Source organism: Mesoplodon densirostris, chromosome 1 (genome assembly GCF_025265405.1).
Source record: "Mesoplodon densirostris isolate mMesDen1 chromosome 1, mMesDen1 primary haplotype, whole genome shotgun sequence".
NCBI lineage: Eukaryota > Metazoa > Chordata > Mammalia > Artiodactyla > Ziphiidae > Mesoplodon > Mesoplodon densirostris.
The window spans coordinates 151301613-151324526 of NC_082661.1; the positions used below are offsets into that span (position 1 = coordinate 151301613).

The window sequence follows — 22914 nt, forward strand, 5'->3', positions numbered from 1 at the left end:
AAGATAAGAATTATCTGTTCTTTGATAGTTTGGTAGAGTGCACCTAAAAATCAGCAGGACCAGGGGATTTTGTGGAGGAAGAGAAGTTGCCTTTTTAATTTCTTTAATACTTATTAATCTATTCAAGGTTTTTATTTCCTTTCATATTAATTTCACATTTTGTATTTTTCCAGAAATAAATGTTTGTCTGCGTTTGCAAATTTGGTACCATATGGGAGCTCATAATATTCTTTTACCAATTTAATATCCTTTCGTGTCTATAGGTATTCCTTCCTCACTTCCGTTTTTCTATTTATATCTTCTCCCTGTCCCTGTCTTTGTCTTCCCCATCCTTCTCCTTCCCTCTCTCTCTCTCTGCCTCTCTTTCTCTCCCTCCTTCTCACTCCCAAAACTAATTGCCAGAGTCTATTTATCTATTAATGTCCTAAAAGCTTTTACTTTTTTGTTTTTCCTCATTTTTGGGGTGGATTTGTTCCCTATGTATTGATTTCTGTTATTGTCTTTATTATTTTCTTCTTCCTTGTTTCTCTGGGTTTGTTATGTTGCCCTATTTTCCCACTTTCCAAGTTCAAGGATTGACTCATTTTTTCCAACACTTTTTCTTTCTTGATGAATGTACTTAAAATAAATCTTCATTTAAATGATACTTTAAAGTGTCATATACATGTTTATATGCATTATTCAGTTTATATTCTTTCATTTCTCTTTTCTTTTTTAGTATATGTTATTTAGCATTGTTTTACTTGGTTCTAGACACATATTTTCATTTCCTCTCTTTTATTGGTCGCTTATATTGCTTTGGGTCAGATAACTTTAATATAGATATATTGTTACTACTCCTGTCTGGCAAATAGTGTGGGACAGACAGTGATTCTTTTAAGACAATAGTTAGGAGAGGCAAGAGCAGGGTCCCTCCCAAAACTATCCTGATTCTGTGCCTAGCCATGCTCTGCCACAACAGTTTTCTCACAGTTTTTTTTTTTTTTTTAGTTTTTTATTTTAGTTTTTTTAAATTTAACATCTTTATTGGATTCTCATAGCTTTTACATTGGTTCCTCAGATCTATGGTTCTCTCTGTCTTTTGTCCAAAGGATGAATTTTAGGGGAAGAAGCAGCAGCCTGTGCTAGTTTGCCATCTTCTCAGGAACCAGAAGCTACTAGTATTTTCTATTCATTGACTATTTCAGCATTCAGTAACTATTGATTAAGCAATGACAATGTCCAGAATAGTTCTAGGTGCTGAGGATTAAGTGGTGAAAAAGACACGCTAACCCCCTTACACTTTTATTGATAAAACCTTTTTTTTTTCCAAGACAAAATGAAATATAGCTATACATTTATAAATGCAAAACTAACTGATTGGTAAGACTTAATGTAAGCATAAATATGTGATACTCAGTGTCCAGAGAAGCAGAGGACTGGCTGACTGCAGTATCTGCTCCATTTCCTCTTGTTCTGTCAGATGCAGATAGGCCAAAATTGGTAAATCACATTTAATTATGGAACTAATCCATGTTATGTGGGAACTTTTACTTCCATTTTAAACATTTTTCAAAAATCAGAATGTTTAGGCTACCCGAGTGTATTTGTTTGCTGGGACTGCCATAGCAAAGTACCAGACTGGTGGCTTAAACAACAGAAATTTATTTTCAATTCTGGAGGCTAGAAGTCTGAGATCAAGTTGTTGGCAGCTTTGGTTTCTTCCAAGGCCTCTTTCCTTGGCTTGTTGATGGCTGGCTTCTTCTAGTTTCTTCATATGGTCTTCCCTCTGGTATGTCTGTGTCCTAATCTCCTCTTCTAGTAAGGACACCAGTCTGATATGATAAACACCCCATTTATTTTTTTTTGACTTTAAGTATCTCTTCAAAAACCTTATCTCCAAATATAGTTACATTCTGAGGTATTGGTTAGGACTTCATCATATGAATTTTGGGGGGATACAATTCAGTCCATAACTATGGGAAGTATGTAACAATGAAGTGTTTCTTAATATTATTATAACAAATGTTACTGATAGATATTCTCTATGATTAAATTAGTAGAACTAGATATTTCCATAAGTTAACTTTGGAGTTGATTTTTTGGAGTATTTAAAATAATGTGACTATGTGTTTAAGCTTTTCAGGGCTAATGTTAGAAGCAATTACTAAACTTATTTTTGGTGGACAAACCTGAATTACAGAGGGACAGCCTCACACAATTATGTCAGACAGGATTACTTTCAACTGATATTTCCTGAACAGTATTTAAGAGTCTTTAACTTTTTTTGTAAGTGTTATTCTGTTCCAAATTTCCCATTCTTTTTTACTAATTTTTGCTTGTAAGCATATAGGCAAAATTGATTGACAAAGAAGAGAGAATGGCTACTTACATTGTGTGTATATGTGGAAGTCTATCGAATTATGTAGAAAAGCAGGTTCATGTAGTGGAAAGAACCCTGAGAATGATGGGCTGGGAGTGAGGAAAGTCAAGTAAGACTCTAGGAGCTTCTACTACGTGTTGAGACAAGTATAGGTAAATGGCCAGACCAGTGGATGACCAGGGGAAGGGTTGGGGGAGTTGCTGGGAAACCCAGGAGAGTCTCCTTAAGGCCATAGATATGTCTTTAGAAAAGACTGGTCAAAACATACTGGTTAATAGAGTCTTCCTGGATCTGAAAGGTGGACAGTGTTTATTGCATAAAATCAAACTAGAACCCATTTGGCTGGTTTAAAGATGGGTTGTGTTAGAAAGAGCCTATAGAGACCTATCTACTCAGTACTACTTTATTGGGTATAGTTCAGTATGACGTTATAATATCATTTATATATTATTTTTATCATCAGCACCTGAAAGTGTGTAAACTCTCTCTGAATGAATTTAACTATTAAATTAAACCACAAGGATTATTCAGAAGTCTCATTAAATACTTATGGAAGAAATCAAGCTTTTCTTTAGGATAAAACTTCAGAATGTGTAGAAGGTGTATGGATCTGCTGACTAAAGTGCTCTTCTTTTTAAGTAGTAAGCAGCTCACCTTCTGTTCATGACTCAGTGGGATTAAAAAAGCTTATAATTTCTCCATCACCGTTGACTCATGTAAATAATAATCTCATGGTACATTTATTACTTACTTGTTTTCCCTGCTAACTTTCTACTGTCTCTTATCTTTAGAATTCTTGTTTTGCTTTTAAAGGGAGATGAAGTTCATTGTCTCTTGTGGACCATTCTCAAGAACTTTTTACAACTTAAATTAACAGAGGAATTGGGTCAGTTTTTATTAAGCAGATAAGACTTGTAGACATTCTCTGGAATCACAGCTGTGTCAGTTAATGAACTGCAGAGAAGCTCTTGTTTCACTGGTGTCTTGACAATTCACAAAATAATTAACAGCATAGCTGTTTTACTAATAGAATATTTTGTGTTCAGAGTGTTGTGATAGCAGACTTCAAAATTTGCTAAAGAGTGGAAAAACATGTACCCTGATCTGTGTAATGGGTATTCACTGAAGAAACAGTGTAAATGTGCCAACTTTACTAATTCAGGTCAGGGTTTCTCAACTTTAGTACTTTTGACATTTTGGGTCCAGTACTTCTTGTGTAGGCTGTTTAGTAGAATTCCTGGCCTCTATCTAATACATGCTACTATCGTACCCTACCTGTTCCACTCTCCCAGTTGTGAAAATTAAAAATGTCCCCAGATACTGCCAAATATCCTCGAGTGGGGGGCAAAATTGCCCTCGCTGAGAACCACTGACTTAGATCATTGTGCAAATTTACCCTAGAAACTGAAGCAGTCAACTTTCTGGTTGGTAAAATAGAGTTGTGGAAGGGTCGGTCTCTTTCCTAATCAGAAACAACAGCAACAACGATGACAATAACAACAACGATAACTACTGCTCTTGGGCTAAGGAGATAGAAAGGAACATTTGCTGGATACAAACCAAGTACCAGGGACTATCCTAGGCCCTTTATGTTGTTTCATTTATTCCTCCTCAAAACCCTATGAAGAGAACATCATTGTTCTCATTCTACTCCCCTGTGAATTGAGGCTCAAGGTGATTAAACTACCTGCCCAGGGTCAAATACCTGATAGGTGATGCAGTTAGGATGAAAACTAGTCAGACCCTCTCCAAACAAAAATTTGGAGGGAGCTCCTTTAAACTGTACCTATTCCCCAAAATATTAGAATATTCTTTCTTGGCCATGAGGTTGGTCCTGTCTTCTCAGCTCCCTCCTATGTACCCAGATTGAAAATCACACTGGTTCATGTATCTCAAAGGTATTCACTCCAACAATTGATAATGGAGAAAAAAGTTTCGTATTACAAGCACATTAATTCCTAAATTACAAAACCTTCTTTCTAATAACAAAGTTTGATAGACTTAACTTTAGTACTTTTATTGTTTTCTTGGAGAGAGGCTGGCTAATAACCCAACCAGATGACTAACAAGTAGATAGAAAAACTAAGGAGGGGTAAAATTCTAAGTTAAAGATATAAATGTCAAGTTTGAGATTTCGATTTTATTGCTAAGAAACACAGTGTATTACACTAAGCGTAGACATTTAGAAAGATATTGCTAAGTAACAAAAATAAGAAAGAATGGCACATATTTTAGGAACAGTTAATTAATGCCCGTGCTCAGATTATGTAATTGCTGTTAAGTACAGAATAATTTATATAAAGAAAAAAAGGGGATCCATAGTTAAAATTGGAAATGATAAACATCATTATGAGCAAGCCATTGTGACATTTTTTTCCCATATTATAAGAATTCTGGGCTTTCTCCCAATAGTAGCTACATTAAACACCGAAACATCTGAAACAGATGTTGCATGTTTTTTCCATAATTTCCAAGGCTTTTATTTATTTCAAATGGTAGGTAGGGAGGGATAGGAAATCATTTAATACCCCTATCATGCATATGTTGTATTAAACTTTTGTGAATCTGCTTGGATAGGTGCTCTCCAAAGTCTAATCTTGAGAAATTTCTTCCATTCTTTGGAAAGACATATATATTAAATGTCATACTTAGTAAATATTATAAAACCAGAGGGTATGAAAAAATGTTTGCTCTCAGGAACACCCACTTATGCTATATCTGTTGTCTGAATTAACAAAACAATAAAATGAAAAAAAAGAAAAAGAAAACAATTTTAAAAACACCTTTAGGAAGGGGCTCTATTAGTCCCTTGCCTTTCTGTTGGAAATTCACTGCCTATCATTTTTTCCCCCATCCTCTCCTAAAAATAAGCTTATCCTGAGTCATCCTAGAGACTGAAGACAACTAACCTTACTCTATTTTAAACTATTTAATTGTAGTTGTTTAGAGCCTTCATTTTCTGACTTCTTTTAATTAGGTTCCTGACAGTCTTATAATTTCTCCTTATAACTCTTGAAAATATTACCTGGATTATTAGGAATTATTATTTTATTTCATGAGAAAGACTTTCTCAGGATTTTCCTGATCTTTTCTCTGAATACCTGGGGAGAAGCCCAGGAAGAGGATGCAAACTCTCTCTGTATTTGCAGTTCCTGGGGGCTTTACTCTCTTGACAGGGCACACTCAGTCTCAAGCAACTGACCACACATCCAGCTCAGGGGCACCAAACCATGGTTGCTGTGAATTTTTTTCTAAATAAGCTTCTACTGGGATACATCCATGCCCATTCATTTACCTATTAGCTATGTCTGTTTTTTACATAGCTGAGTATTTGTGATCCAGTCTGTATGGATTCCAAAGCTGAAAATATTTACTATCTGGCCACATGAAGAAAAAGTTTCATGACCCTTGATTTCTTCTTATCAGTGTCCAGTTGTATCTCGGCCAATTAAATCACTGTTCACCTCTAGTCTCTTCTTGCAGGCACCTGACTCTTCTTATATATTTTGGGCCCCTTGGTTGCCCTGTGACCTTAGCAATTCAGTTAAGTTCAAGTTGTCAACTTGCTGTTTGTTTATTGCTATAGACTGAATATTTGTGTGCTCTTAAAATTTTTGTATTAAATCGTAATGCACAATGTGATGGTTTTAGGAGCTGGGGACCTTTGGGAGGTGATTAGGTCATAAAGGTGGAGCTCTCATGAATGGGATTAGTGCCTTTATAAAAGAGAACCAAGGGAGCTCCCTTGCCCCTTCTAGCATGTGAGGACACAGTGGTGTCTGTGAACCAGGAAGCAGATCCTTATCACTTATTGAATCTGTCAGAACCTTGATCTTGGACTTCCCAGCCTCCATACCTATGAGAAATAAATTTCTGTTGGCTATAAGCCACCCAGTCTATGGTATTCCATTATTGCAGCCCAAATGAACTAAGACATCCATAATATCATTTTTGTTTAAAGCTGGGAGTGAAGGTTTTTCAGCTCTCTATATCTCCAAGTGATACCCAAAAGTTGTCATCTTCCCTCCCTTCCTTTTTTTTTATTCCACTTACAATTAATTTATCTCTTAAAGAATTGGGGTAATTTGGTATATTTTCCCACAGTCTGCTTTTTTTTTTTTTTTTTTTTTGAGTAGCATTATATAATATGGCACTTTGCTTACTGAGATTTCCTGGTTTGGTTCCTAAACTCTCTTTTCTGAGTTTTCTCATTTCCTCCTCCCTCTTGTCTCTATTCTACTGTATTTTGATGCCATTCCCCGTAGTTCTTCCTTGGTGTGGAGTTCTGTGCAGGAAGGCAGCTTGGAAGGTCCTTGTTTAGAAGTCATATGCATTAAACTAGTCCAGCTCCGTCAGCCCTCACCATGGGACACTATTGGAGTGGGGAAAACTCCTTCTATTCAGTTGCAGTTCTTAAAACTTTTCAGCGACTACCCAGTGGCTACTTTGGGATTCTTTTGTTCTCAGATCTTCAGTAGCACTGTTGATTCTCTCTGTTTCTTTTCACAAAGTGATGATACCTAGCAGGTCTTGTGGCTGTCAGTGATTTGAAACCACTCACGTTTACTTTGAGGCTTTGCAGAGCATCTTGTCACCTATCTTTGGTAAATGTTGTCCATGACCTCTTAGTTTTGCAGTGTAGTGCCTTTTTCTATTTTTATATGGAGATTCAGAGGATTCAAAATTATGTTTCCATGGTTGCCACCATTTTTGCAGAATGCTTGACTCAATTTTTTTGATTAGTTAAGTTTATTTAAATGTAGTATGTTACAATATTTGAGAATAATAATAATAAAATAATTTGAGTTTTTATTAAACACGGTCACATTTGGGTATATGCAAGGTGGTTGTCAGGTGAACAAACTGGTAATGCATGCATTTAAAAATTATAATAATGATAACTGCTCTTTTGTGATTATTTTCTGTGTGCATTGTCTGAATTAACCTTAGGACATACATAGTATTTGTTTTTACCATTTTACAGATAAAGGGACTGAAGCTTGAAGGGGTTAAGCATGATTTGCACAAGGTAACACAACTAGTAATTGGGGAGCTGGAATTCTAAGAAAGCAAGTCTGAGTGCAAAGGCCATGCCTGGACCACTGTAATACACTTGCAGTTGTTCAGCAAGGCCTATTTTTATTCCTTTCTCTTCTTTTCATTTCCTTACCCTCTGCCTTAATCTTCTGTAAAAGCTTCTAAAAATACCCCCCTGATCCTTTCACAGCTTCCTCCTTGCCTGCTGACATCAATCTGATCCCTTGCTTAATTGTAAGAATTCAAAATGAAAAACGTTAAAACATCTATTATAAGTTCTAATTGGTCAGAAAGATATATGAATGAATGGATAATGTTACAGTCCACATTTTATACCCCAGAAGAAATTTCAACTATTCCACCATTATTGGTTAATACTTATTCTTTCCCGCTTCCAATGACTGCCCATTACAAATCCTGTGTACTAGCCACATCAATCTGGGCACTTCCTGTAGTGCTGCCATTTAGTTTCATCCACTCACACTGCTGCCATCTCTTCATGGATGTCCTTTTTCCATTGCCAGCCTTTAAATCCAGATGCTTAGGTGGCCAGTTCTATGAGGCGTTCCCTAGTTTCCGCCAATGCAGAGGCGGAATTTATGGTTCCTTAATGGTCCTCGCACAGTCATTGGAAAAGATCTTTATCATAACATTCATTCCTCAGAGCATGTTTAGGTGAGTTTTTGTGAACCTGTCTGATGTCCTAGACTCTGAGTTGACCAAGGAGTGAGATATACTTTACTCATCTTCATAACTCCAGAGTCTCAATGGTGCCTGGAACATAGCAGTTACTTAAATGAGTTTTATTAGATGAACCCAATTAGTATCAGTGAGCTTATATTGCTAGTTATAAGTCTAACTTCTTGATTAGATAACAAATACTTAATAATTGCATAGTTACTTTGCCTTTCTGTTATTACTTATCTAATAACATATGTTCAAAACTGTACTTAAATCAGCATGGCTAGACAGGCACACAGCAGTTGTTTATACTTATATTTGCCACAAAATTAACTTTTTTCCTTTGCTTGGCAGTTCTCTGAGAATTATCTGAGTGTGAATAGTATTTCTTCATGTGGCTCATCATGCCCAGAAAATTAAATATTTTAAATTAACATTTATAATCAGCTTTTCCTATTCTTGGGTCTAGTGGTTTATATTCATTTAAACAAATTGAATTTTAAAGATAAATTAAACACTGCCTTTGTAAAGCCTTATTCAGATTGATTTTTTTCTCCAACCTCACATGCTTTATCAACCTACATTTCCATAATTCATTTATTCATTCACTCATTTAATAAATTACAGATATATTGAAAGCTAATACCTGTCATCTCTAGATAGGTCTAGTATTTGCCCAAGTCAGGGGTAATGGACCTTTCTGGAAAACACTCTGTTTTGATTTTTTAAATTACAATGAGACAGAAATTTCAGGACATCAAGAGACATAGACTAGACAAAATGGTTTTACTATTCATTTATTTTCTGATCAAATTCAATCTTAAACAATATTCAGAAGTTAGTTGAACTATTTCTGGTCCTCTGCCTAAAGGTGAAATTATTCACTTGTCCTAGTGGGTCTAGGTTCCAAGTTATCATCATTCTCTTAAATAACTATTGCAAAGGGGTGATTTCTGGCTCCTTCATCTCAGGGGAGAAGTTATGGGTCTTTGGATGACATTCAAGCATAATTTTCTTACTCAGTTTTGACACTTCAGAGAAAATTTATCTCTATTTTTAAATAGAAATATGGAACAAAAAATTTCTAGGTAACTAGAGAGTATTTGGTGTTCTCCTTCCTTATTGCAGTATGCAGTCTCTAGTTTTGGAAAATGGCACAAAGACCTTAAGGCAGCTTGTTTAGGACAGCAGTTACAATATATACAGTCTGTTAATACCTCCAGCTTCTCACAAGAAGGGAGACTTGTTTCGAGTGGGTGGTGTTGGTGTGTTTTCCAGGCTTCATGGAGATTTTTCTCAAGGATCTGCCATAGACAGGGATACAAATCCAAGTAATGCCTGGTTCTTTATCCCAGATAGGATATATTGTAACTAGGAAATCATATTGCCAGTGATTATAAAACAGTGTGGCAAGTTCTTTTGAGTTAGTAATTTACTAGAATAAATAGTATTATTTTATCTTAAAATAATTTTCAAGGTTAAGGTTTCACCAAAGACAACTTGTAGATAAAGTGCTCTCCTAGAGTAATAGCTGATGAGCTATAATTTGGTCATATTTTTTTAATATGCTTTGTTTTCTAATTTCTGTGGGAGATCTGAATTAGATTCTGATAACAAGCTAGGAAAAACCAGTAGAGACATCATTCAAGAATTTCAAAAATCTAGCTCTTGGGGACAATTTGCTGTGAGTAAAAAGCAATAAGTAGCCCCCAATAGCATTGTTATTTTACAGTGATTATAGTTCAGAGCTTGGGGCTTTGCAGTCAGACACATGGGGATTCAACTTCTGGATCCTTATTGTGTGACTTTGGACAAGTTACTAAGCTATTCTAAGTATTGTTTTTTCACTGTGCAATGCTTCAGAAATTATTTTGAGGATTGAAGACATTATGGTTTTAACAGTTCATGGTATAGTGCCTGGTACATAGTAAGCCCTCAAAATATATTTACTATAATATTTGTAGTTACTGCAATAATTCTCCAGAATTATTTAAATATTTGCTTAATTATCTAATTATTAAATATTGAATATTTTTACATATTTCAAATAATTTACAGTATATCTATTCAAGTAAGTGTCAAAATTAAAAAGTGAGATAAAGGTGTCAATGAAGGTATATATCTAGAAGAAAAAAAAACCACCACTAATTTGAAAAGATACAAACACCCAGGTGTTCATAGCAGCACTATTTACAATAGCCAAGATATGGAAGCAACCCAGTGTCTATCAATAGATGAAGGGATAATGAAGTTGTATATATATAAAGTGGAGTATTACTCAGCTATAAAAAAGAATGAAATTCTCACAGATATAGAAAACAAACTAGTGGTTACTATTGAGGAGAAGGAAGAGACGAGGGGAAATACAGGGGTAGGGGATTAAGAGGTACACACAACTATGTACAAAATAGATAAGCAACAAGGATATATTGTATGACACAGAGGATTATAGCCATTATCTTGTAGTAACTTTCAATGGAGTATAAATCTGTAAAAATACTGAATCACTATGCTGTATACCTGAAACTAATGTAATATTGTAAATCAACTATACTTCAAAAAAGAAAAATGAAGTTAAAAGTTTCAGTTCCTTGGGAAATTTATTTCCATGGAATTGCTGTTTTTCTAAGGATGCTAATTCAGTTAGATATTAATGTATCATAATAGTAGTTTTTAAAATTTTAATAATTGCTTTAATCTGACTTTTTTAGATGTGCTTATGCTTTTCACTGTCAGTTTAGGTAAATTATACAATGAATTTTCCTTTTTGAGGGCCTTCCGTATATTGATGCTATCTATATGTCTGCATTGACTTGATGAGATGTAATAGGTACGGTTATTATAAGATTTACTGTATTAAACAGCAAAATATAAGGACAGAATAAGAATCTTTTACCTGAGAGTGACTTCTAGATGGAGTACAGGCAATATTTTATTGTGCTGTCTATTCATTTTATAGGTTCTGAACTAATGACTAAATTGCAGTAGCAGGAAAGCATGATCATGACAAGGTGAAGATAACTGGGAGAAAGGACTGAGAAGAAAGAAGGGTATTTTTGTGCTTTGGACCAGCCCTCCAAATAAATAAAAATTACCTACATGAAATCTCAGGCAAATAGCTTTACATCATATTAAATAATTTAACTAATTGACAATGCGACTAGAAAAATGATAGCATTAATTTTAAATTGTATTTTGAGTGTCATCGTTGTAAGTGCTTCATTTTTCATTGTTATGTACCTGCGGGCTATTCTGTCCAATTAAATACTCTTAAAATGTGTAATCTTAAGCCAAGGTCTGCCTCCACGTCTATCAAAAAAGCAAATGTTATAGGAATTCCTTTCATAGAAGGCAAATTTTCAAAGGTGTATGTCTTGATGCTGTCTTCTAGTATATATATATATATATAATATATATATATATGTATTGCTTTTAGAAGTTGTACTAAGTCTTCTGAACCATTAAGCTAATGCACTTGGTATCTTATGGATACCAAGTTTGAAAAATTATAACTTGGGGACCTATTTACAGTATGTTTTTCTTAAAATAAATGTGATACATTTGATTATTTTTTTGCAATCTACTTTTTAAAATGTTGACAGTTTTATTTTTTTATTTTTTATATAGCAGGTTCTTATTAGTTATCTATTTTATACATATTAGTGTATATATGTCAATCTCAGTCTTCCAATTCATCCCACCACCACCCCCCGCCCACTTTGCCCCCTTGCTGTCCATACGTTTGTTCTCTACATCTGTGTCTATATTTCTGCCTTGCAAACCAGTTCATCTATACGAATTTTCTAGATTCCACATATATGTGTTAATATACGATATTTGTTTTTCTCTTTCTGACTTACTTCACTCTGTATGACAGTCTCTAGGTCCATCCACATCTCTACAAATGACCCAATTTTGTTCCTTCTTATGGCTTAGTAGTACCCCATTGTATGTATGTACACCATCTGCTTTACCCATTTGTCTGTCGATGGGCATTTAGGTTGCTTCCATGACCTGGCTATTGTAAATAGTGCTGCAATGAACATTGGGGTGCATGTGTCTTTTTGAATTATGGTTTTCTCTGGGTATATGCCCAGTAGTGGGATTTCTGGGTCATATGGTAATTCTATTTTTAGTTTTTTAAGAAACCTCCATACTGTTCTCTGTAGTGGCTGCATCAATTTACATTCCCACCAACAGTGCAAGAAGGTTCTCTTTTTTCCACACCCTCTCTAGCATTTGTTGTTTGTAGATTTTCTGATGATTCCCATTCTAACTGGTGCTAGGTGATACCTCATTGTAGTTGTTTTTTTTTTTTTTTTTTTTTTTTTTTTTTTTTTGTGGTACGCGGGCCTCTCATTGTTGTGACCTCTCCCGTTGCGGAGCACAGGCTCCGGATGTGCAGGCTCAGCGGCCATGGCTCACAGGCCCAGCCGCTCCATGGCATGTGGGATCTTCCCAGACCGGGGCACGGACCTGCGTCCCCTGCATCAGCAGGCAGACTCTCAGCCACTGTGCCGCCAAGGAAGACCCCTCATTGTAGTTTTGACTTGCATTTCTCTAATAATTTGTGATGTTGAGAAGCTTTTCAGGTGCCTCTTGCCCATCTGTATGTCTTCTTTGGAGAGATGTTTATTTAGGTCTTCTGCCCATTTCTTGATTGAGTTGTTTGTTTTTTTAATACTGATCTTCATGAGCTGGTTATGTATTTTTGAGATTAATCCTTTGCCCATTGATTCATTTGCAAATATTTTCTCACATTTTGAGGGTTGTCTTTTCATCTTGTTTATGGTTTCCTTTGTTGTGCAAAAGCTTTTAAGTTTCATTAGGTCCCATTTATTTATTTTTGTTTTTATTTCCATTACTCTAGGAGGTGGGTCAAAAAAGATCTTTCTGTGATTTATGTTATGTTTTCCTCTGAGACTTTTATAGTGTCCCGTCTTACATTTAAATCTTTAATCCATTTGGAGGTTATTTTTGTGTGTGGTGTTAGGAAGTGTTCTAATTTCATTCTTTTATAGGTAGCTGCCTAGTTTTCCCAGCACCACTTATTGAAGAGACTGTCTTTTCTCCATTGTATATCCTTGCCTCCTTTGTCATAGATTAGTTGACCATAAGTGCTTGGGTTTATCTCTGGACTTTCTATCCTGTTCCATTGATCTATATTTCTGTTTTTGTGCCAGTACCATACTCTCTTGATTACTGTAGCTTTGTAGTATAGTCTGAAATCTGGGAGCCTGATTCCTCCAGCTCCGTTTTTCTTTCTCAAGATTGCTTTGGCTATTCGGGGTCTTTTGTGTTTCCATACAAACTGTGAAATTTTTTGTTCTAGTTCTGTGAAAAATGCCAGCAGTAGTTTGATAGAGATTGCACTGAATCTGTAGTCATTGCTTTGGGTAATATAGTCGTTTTCACAATGTTGATTCTTCCAATCCAAGAACATTGTATATCTCTCCATCTGTTTGTATTATCTTGAATTTCTTTCATCAGTGTCTTATAGTTTTCTGCATACAGGTCTTTTTTCTCCTTAAGTTTATTCCTAGATATTTTATTCTTTTTATTGCAATAGTAAATGGGAGTGTTTCCTTAATTTATATTTCAGATTTTTTGTTGTTAGTGTACAGGAATGCAAGAGATTTCTGTGTATTAATTTTGTATCCTGCAACTTTTCCAAATTCACTAATAGGCTCTAGTAGTTTTCTGGTGGCGTCTTTAGGGTTACCTATGTATAGTATTGTGTCATCTACAAATAGTGACAGTTTTACTTCTTTCCTAATTTGGATTCCTTTTATTTATTTTTCTTCTCTGATTTCCATGGCTAGGGCTTCCAAAACTATTTTGAATAATACTGACAAGAGTGGACATCCTTGTCTTGTTCCTGATCTTAGAGGGATGCTTTCAGTTTTTCAACATTGAGAATGATGTTTGCTGTGGGGTTGTCATATGTGGCCTTTATTATGTTGAGGTAGGTTCCCTCTGTGCCCACTTTCTGGAGAATTTTTATCATACATGGTTGTTGAATTCTGTCAAAAGCCTTTTCTGCATCTATGGAGAATATCACATGGTTTTTATCCTTCAGTTTGTTAATGTGGTGTATCACATTGGTTGGTTTGCATATATGGAAGAATCCGTGCATCCCTGGGATAAATCCCACTTGATCATGGTGTATGATCCTTTTAATGTGTTGTTGGATTCTGTTTGCTAGTATTTTGTTGAGGATTTTTGCATCTGTATTCATCAGTGATATTGGTCTGTAATTTTCTCTTTTTTTTATTTTCAAAATTATATTTATTTATTTATTTTGGCTGTGTTGGGTCTTCATTGTTGCGCATGGGCTTTCTCTAGTTGCAGACAGCAGGGCCTACTTTTCATGCGGTTTGTGGGCTTCTCATTATGGTGGCTTCTCTTGTTGTGGAGCATGGATTCCAGATGTGTGAGCTTCAGTAGTTGTGGCTTGTGGGCTCTAGAGCACAGGCTCAGTAGTTGTGGCATGTGGGCTTAGTGCTCCATGGCATGTGGGATCTTCCCAGACCAGGGCTCGAACCTGTGTCTCCCACATTAGCAGGTAGATTCTCAAACACTGTGCCACCAGGGAAACCCTGTAATTTTCTTTTTTTGTAGTATCTCTGTCTGGTTTTGGTATCAGGGTGATGGTAGCCTCCTAGAATGAGTTTGGGAGTGTTCCTTCCTCTGCAATTTTTTGGAAGAGTTTGAGAAGGATGGGTGTTACCTCTTCTCTAAATGTTTGATAGAATTCACCTGTGAAGCCATCTGATTCTGGACTTTTGTTTGTTGGAAGATTTTTAATCACAGTTTCAATTTCATTACTTGTGATCGGTCTGTTCATATTTTCTATTTCTTTCTGGTTCAGTCTTGGAAGGTTATACCTTTCTAAGAATTTCTCCATTTCTTCCAGGTTGTCCATTTTATTGGCATAGAGTTGCTTTTAGTAGTCTCTTATGATGTTTTGTATTCTTGCAGTGTGCGTTGTAACTTCTCCTTTTTCATTTCTAGTTTTATTGGTTTGAGTCCTCTCCCTCTTTTTCTTGGTGAGTGTGGCTGAAGATTTATCAATTTTTTTCATCTTCTCAAAGAAGCAGCTTTTAGTTTTATTGATATTTGCTATTGTTTTCTTTGTTTCTATTTCATTTATTTCTGCTCTGATCTTTATGATTTCTTTCCTTCTACTAACTTTGGGTTTTGTTTGTTCTTCTTTCTCTAGTTCATTTAAGTGTAAATTTAGATTGTTCATTTGAGGTTTTTCTTGTTTCTTGAGGTAGGCTTGTATTGTTATAAACTACCCTCTTAGAACTGTTTTTGCTGCATCCCATAGGTTTTGGATTGTTTTGTTTTCATTGTAATTTGTCTCTAGGTATTTTTTGACTTACTTTGATTTCTTCAGTGATCTCTTGGTTATTTAGTAACTTATTGTTTAACCTCCATGTGTTTGTTTTTTTATGCTTTTTTCCCCTGTAATTGATTTCTAATCTCATAGCCTTGTGGTCAGAAAAGATGCTTGATATGATTTCAATTTTCTTAAATGTACTGAGGCTTTATTTGTGACCCAATATGTGATCTATCCTGGAGAATGTTCCATGTGCACTTAAGAAGAAAGTGTAATCTGCTGTTTTGGATGGAATGTCCTATAAATATCAATTAAATCTATCTGGTCTATTGTGTCATTTAAAGCTTGTGTTTCTTTCTTAATTTTATGTCTGGGTGATCTGTCCATTCGTGTAAGTGAGGTGTTAAAGTCCCCCACTATTATTGTGTTACTGTCGATTTCCTCTTTTTTTTTTTTTTTTTTTTTTTTTTTTTGCGGTAGGCGGGCCTCTCACTGTTGTGGCCTCTCCCCTTGCGGAGCACAGGCTCCGGACGCGCAGGCCCAGCGGCCATGGCTCACGGGCCTAGCCGCTCCGCGGCATGTGGGATCTTCCCAGACCGGGACACGAACCCGTGTCCCCTGCATCGGCAGGCGGACTCTCAACCACTGCGCCACCAGGGAAGCCCCGATTTCCTCTTTTATAGCTGTTAGCAGTTGCCTTATGTATTGAGGTGTTCCTATGTTGGGTGCATATATATTTATAATTGTAATATCTTCTTCTTGGATTGATCCCTTGATCATTATGCAGTGTCCTTCCTTGTCTCTTGTAACGTTCCTTATTTTAAAGTCTATTTTATCTGATATGAGTATTGCTACTCCAGCTTTTTTTTTTTTTTTTTTTTTTGTGGTATGTGGGCCTCTCACTGTTGTGGCCTCTCCTGTTGTGGAGCACAGGCTCCGGATGCGCAGGCTCAGTGGCCATGGCTCACGGGCCTAGCCACTCCGCGGCATGTGGGATCTTCCCGGACTGGGGCACGAACCCATGTCCCCTGCATCGGCAGGCGGATTCTCAACCACTGTGCCACCAGGGAAGCCCCATGAATTGTGTTTTTTTGGCATTACCTTCTCAACTTTGTATCAAAGAACTAATGATTGTATGAAAACAATTATTGTACTTTTTATAAATAAGCTGTTTTCTAAGTTTGCCCCAAGAAAAACTAGTTTTTCAAGATGCTCGAAGAAAAGTGGAGTTCATGATCAAATAATGGTGAGATTAACTGAATGTTAGTCTACATTTTATGTACTCTTCTTGGAGACCTAGTACCCCTTAAGATATTAAAGTCATTCAAAAGTCCTGTGTGAAATATATTGAACCTAACCTTAAGTTCCCCAAATGTGTTAGATGTCAGAAACTCTTAATTATGTTAACACAGTACTTTGTACAACTGTTTTGGAAAATGACAAATCAGGGAATCACAACATATATACTATTGTCCCTTTTCATTAGGAATATGGAAAGATTAATTTACATTTGTATGCTTCAGTTTTCTCAACTGTAAAATAGGAATAATAATTACAGTTATAGCATAAAAATGATTGAGACTATTAAGTAAGATAAAACAGGCAAAGAGTATAACCCAGTATTGGACCATAAAAAGTATTCAATGCATGTTTATCATTAATGTGATTTAGTCTTATATTTAGTCAATATTTGTCACTAGGCATTAATCCAGAGTGCTGTTGAGATCCATCAAACAAGAGAACCATACTTATTAGCTTGAACACAATTTCTATATAATTCACAGAATAAAGAGAACATACTTTTTATTCTCAGAGTATTTATGTATTTTAGCTTTTTACAGTAATATCTCAAGAAAAAAAGATTATATTAGAATCTATGTAATATGTATAATAATGGAGGAAATTATGCAATATATTTTAGGGAGAGTTTTTTGGAGGATGAGTAAAATTAAGAAGGTTCTTCATTCAGAATACTAGTCAATTGTACTGTTAAAAAGTTAAGTGAAGCCCCTGGAACAATTGAAAAATATAAGGCTGAGAGAACTTGTAATAAAATCCTCGGAATGCTGTGCTTTGGATTTTTGTGTGTTTTCTCTTTTTGTCCTTTATATCAGGTATTTAGTTGCCAATTTCTTTTTTTTTTTCTGTTTCCTAGGTGCTCTATTCTATCACTTATTTCAACCCTTGCTCTTTTAAAATACACTATAAACTGGAAAGCTGATAATGAGAGTCATTCAATTCTTTCCAAAATAATAAAGTTGGCTGAAAGCTTTTTTTTTCTTCTGCAGATTTTTGAGTATATTTTTCTACATGGTTGAAATTGCTAGCTTCATAATCTCTACCAAGTTGATAAAATGTTACTGTATTATGTCCCTTAAAATGATTATTTTTGTGTAGGCTAAAGATAAACACCCAGCTACCACTTCACTATTATTTCTTAGTTTCTGAATGTCCCTCTTACCCATCAGTTCCTTATAATCTCTCCAAGTGGGTGCTCACTATCACCATGCCTCTTACAGCTAGACCACTTGAGTCACCAGCTTGTCCTCCTGCCCCTTAGAGGATATGGACTGCTCTGCCAGCACAACTTGATATTGTATGACAGTTCTGTCTTGGAAGAGCTGCAGACTAGGCTTGGGGTCTCCTTTAGATATTTAAAAATGTCACTTCCTTCTTTGTCAATCATTTCACTCAGAAGAATCATAATTCTAATAGGATGGTTAGAAATTTTCCATTCAGGTCTTTCTAAATTCAAAAATCTTCACACTCATTTCTTAACCATTAAATATATTAAATTTTGTCTGGCTGTTTGTGGATATGTCATTTGAGGGAATTATTATTTATTTATTTTTTTGTTAATAAAGAATTCTAGTTAAATGAAGGATATACACCAGGTATATATTATCAATTTTCAAAGGGCTCATAGAACAAGAATGTATGGTAGTAATAAGAGTTTGCTACAGATATTTCTTTTTTGTTTAATAAATGTTTAGGCATCATTTGGTGAGTCAAGGTCATAATTTTAACAACACTTTACTATTATATTTAGAAATATGGATTAGTATTTAATAATCTGCCAAGTAAAATCATTTGTCATTGCTAGTACTTTACATACACTGTTTCATTTAATCTTTCATTGGCTATAGGAATTTGGCTTTATTATCTCATGTATTGCATATAATGAAGCCAAGGTTCAAGGGTTTAACTCGTTCTTCCCAGTGGATAGATGACAGGGCTGGGATTTCATCTCACAGTCACCTGCAGCCTCAGAGTAACTGTTTCCTACACTACCATACTGCTTCTAATGACACAGGGTAAAGAAAAATCAGAGAAGAGGTGAGACCAGATTAACTCTTGAAGTATGAGAATTTGGTAAGCAGTGTGAGAAAGTAGGTAACAGACTAGAAAGCTTAAAATTGTTAGAGTAGGTGGTAAATAATTATTGAAGGATTTGATCCAGGGTGATGGAATGTCATGGTGAAAATAGTGAATTAAAAAAAAATAATGTGATGTCTATGTCAGGGTAACCAGAAAGAGGTAGTGTTTGAACATTAAAATGAATTAGTAGTTTATTGTAGTAATTGAGACAAGAATGATGAAAACCTTGCCTAAGTTAATAAAAGAAGAGATTTTGGAAGGCAGTGTCTTTAGAACTTATTTGGGGATGAATGAGATGGAAAAGAAAATGAAGATGTTGAAATTTGTATTTTAAATAATTGAAAGAATTTTGATAATATTGATTGAAGTAAGGAAACAATGTAAAGCAGTACTTTGCTGAGGAAGAAAAATTAATGTATTTAGAGAATTGTGGGTTGATTGTTGGACAATACAGTGGAATCTCTAGTGGACTATTAGATGGAACTGAACTCAAGTGTTGGCTGAGGATTAAGAAGACAAATTTGATAGTCTTCTATATGCATTTAACATCCAAGATTTGTGTTCTCATATTTATTTAGTTGTTATGCTTAATTCAAACATTTAAATACCCAACTTGAGCTCTTAAAATTAACCTGAGAACAGAAACATTTGTAAATACAATATGTAAATTTCAAGATAAAAATAATGTGACAAGAAGCACAGATGGGATGCGCTTGAATCACTTGAATTTTTTTCAAAAATTTTACTTCAACTTTCTTTTTGGTCAAATCTGCCATTCCCATAGATATTTATTCTCCTAAATCCTTTTCTTACATTTGATATTTTATAGATCATGTTTGAGTTAAGTAAAGAGAAGAGCCATATCTTTCAGGCATAAAATTATGCTTTGAAGTTAACTATCCAGACTATATTTTGCTCTTGAAAGATATCCATTACATCCTATACATGCTATGCTGATTACCAAATATTTGTCCATTTTCTATCTTAACCTCAGAACTGATACCCGCTGTATTTTCACCTCCTCATCCTTGGATGCTATCCCAGTATGGGGAGAGGAAGTGGGTATCCAGAATATAATGAAGAAAGCAGAAATGTCTCAATCTAGAGGAGACGTATTATATTTTTCTATTGACTATAACTTTACAAAGAAGTGCAAAATATAAGTTGATCTCAAAGAAAGCAGGGCTGTCAAAATATCATGCTAATCTTCTGGCATAGCCACCCATTTCTTCTACTCTTGTTTAGTTCCCTCTAAAACTTGTGAGAAGAATGGCTCAGAGTATAAAGATATGCTTTGGAATGAGAACTGTACTATTGGTTGTTCTCTGGAGGAAACTGGGCAAGCTCTTCAAAATAGTCATAACTAGGTGCAGCGGCCGAGTCAGGAGTGGCTGCAGAGAAAGAGTTTGGTGCAATGTCTCACACCATTTTGCTGGTAACAGCCTACCAAGAGGACAGAAGGCAGAACTTATGCTGGCTATGAATCTGTGAATGAATGCATGGAAGGTGTTTGTAAAATGTATGAAGAACATCTGAAGAGAATGAATCCCAACAGCCCCTCTATCACATATGATATCAGTCAGTTGTTTGATTCTATTGATGACCTGGCAGACCTCAGCTGCCTTGTTTACTGAGCTGATAGCCAGACATACCAGCCTTATAACAAAGACTGGATTAAAGAGAAGATCCAGGTGCTCTTTTGTCGACAGGCACAACAGCCCAGGAAAGAGTTGAATTTGGAAGCATTAGGGGGACAGGGTGGGCTTGGAACACAGCTGTGTACAGTGTACTGTAGTGGAAGTATTGTATTATAGTAATCCTGTTTCCATTTTGGTGCACTCTAGCCAGGATTGAATGTATTAGATGAAATGTGAGGATCTTGTTCAATCTGAAATGCCCATTCCCCCCGCCCCCTTCTTTTTTTTAACTTAAACATTTTTATGATGATTTAGATGGAAGTTGGTTTTGTCAGTTATTGTTGGTTCCAATCCTTCAAACTGTTCCTATCTGCTTTATAACATTCACTGTACTAACCCTTCTTCACATTGGGGTGGGGGGTGGTGATGCGGTTTAGTTATGTCCTCAAGACAAAGTCTTAGTGAAAAACAAATAAATGTTCTTTAGCTAAAAAAAAATACTCATAACTAGAGAGATGATTGGTTAATTCATCCCCAAGTTAATATTGACCACCATTAAGAAACTTTGGTTTTTAGCTTGGGTTAAGAGAAGAATGGATAATACTTTTTTCTTGCTATATGGGACTATTTGAGTAGAGTTCCAGAGGACAAAACAAGAAAATTAGAAGAGTAACATGAATTATGACCATGCCCTATTGTACTCTTGCTTGATTTTAACGACCTGGCTAATCAGATCTTTTACCCTTAATAGGAGCACATTTTGTAATTATTTTTGACCTAAGACCATACCTGAGTGTTTTAAATCCTTTTTATGCTATTGTTTTGGTTGGAACAAAAGCTGGTAAATATGATCATTAATTTTAGATCCTAGAAGGTAGAAATCCAGACCTAAATTAAGAAGCTCATGAATTTAAATTTTGAAAAGTAAAATTGTGATTATTTACTTTGAACTGTACTTTCATTAGGCTTTTCAAAGCAGCTTTGTCCTAAACAACCCACAATATTTTACTTCAAACCTTGCCACATGAAGGTGAACCGTGATTATTATGAAACAAAAGAGGCATTTAGCACCTGAAATCTGATGTAAATTCTTCTTACTTGTTTAAAGTGAGATTGCTTGACAAACTTCATTACTTTTATGTGACTTCAAACATGAAATTAAACATAAAATGATAGAATCTTGAATGAGTGTGAGTTAGGAGATTTCTTGAAATGCAAAATATGAGGATTTTATGAATCAACTTCCCAATTTCTCTCTCTCACTACTGCCCTGCTTGTCTGTCAAACAGGCCAGCTCTTGAGGTCATTCAGTCAATTTCCTCTTCTAGATTCTATCTCCTTAGACCTAAGGTAAAACTTAGATCATACTCAAGGGCACACTGATGATCCAGGAGAAACTCTATACAGGTTTACACAATTAGTACCTCATTAAAGAATGATGTATAGACTATAATATAGAAATGTAAAATGTCATGCTTATTTGTCCTCTTGGCAAGGGCAGGCTCATGTACATACTGCTGGTGTCACAAGGCAACATTTCCTTCATTGGTATTTAAACGTTTTTCTACTTATGACTTTTATATAGAGAGGTCAGAACAAGACATGAAATATAATAACACGGCAAGGAATTTAATGTCTGGATTTAAGGACAGTTGTATATTAGGAAAAACACACTTTATTTATGGCCTTCTAGGAAAGAATTTCAATATATGACATTTCAGAGATGACCATTTCTTTGCAAAATGCAGATATCTTGTATTGAAATGGAAACCACATATTTTTCAACATCAATAAAATGATTTCTATTTTAGAGATTAATCAATTGAACCTAAAAGGATATTGAATCTATGAGATGGGAATGGATCCTCCTTTTTGTAACGACCGAATCCAGTGCAATATGGAGGGCAAGCAGCTCTCTTGCAGGAATACAAAGCAAATTATGAATAAAAAACTCAGTACAAAAGTGAATGTATCTTTCACATGAGAAAATAAATTGCAACAAATTGCACATTTAAAAAAGATGACAAATGCTGAAAACATCCCAAAATCCGAAGTGAGAGAGTGACATGGACATTGGTGGTTACACTACCAAATGTAAGATAGATAGCTAGTGGGAAGCAGCTGCATAGCACATGAAGATCAGCTTGGTGCTTACACTACCAAATGTAAGATAGATAGCTAGTGGGAAGCAGCTGCATAGCACATAAAGATCAGCTTGGTGCTTTGTGACCACCTAGAGGGGTGGGAGGGAGATGCAAGAGGGAGGAGATATGGGGATGTATGTATGTGTATAGCTGATTCATTTTGTTATAAAGCAGAAAATAACACACTCTTGTAAAGTAATTATACTCCAATAAAGATGTTAAAAAATTGTTAATTGTTTACAAAAGTTACTTTTTTATTACATTTTATGGCTGCATACTCTTAGTGTCTGTTATGGGCTGAATTGTGTTCCCCCAAAATTTGTGTGTTGA

General features: G+C 35.4%; 1 protein-coding gene and 1 pseudogene across 2 annotated transcripts in view; both read left to right on the top strand.

The window, feature by feature from the left end:
- Positions 1-22914, top strand: part of KCTD8 (potassium channel tetramerization domain containing 8) — a 274627-nt gene that overhangs the window by 27009 nt on the left and 224704 nt on the right. The window lies entirely within an intron of this gene.
- On the top strand, positions 20218-20617 carry LOC132500899 (enhancer of rudimentary homolog; annotated as a pseudogene).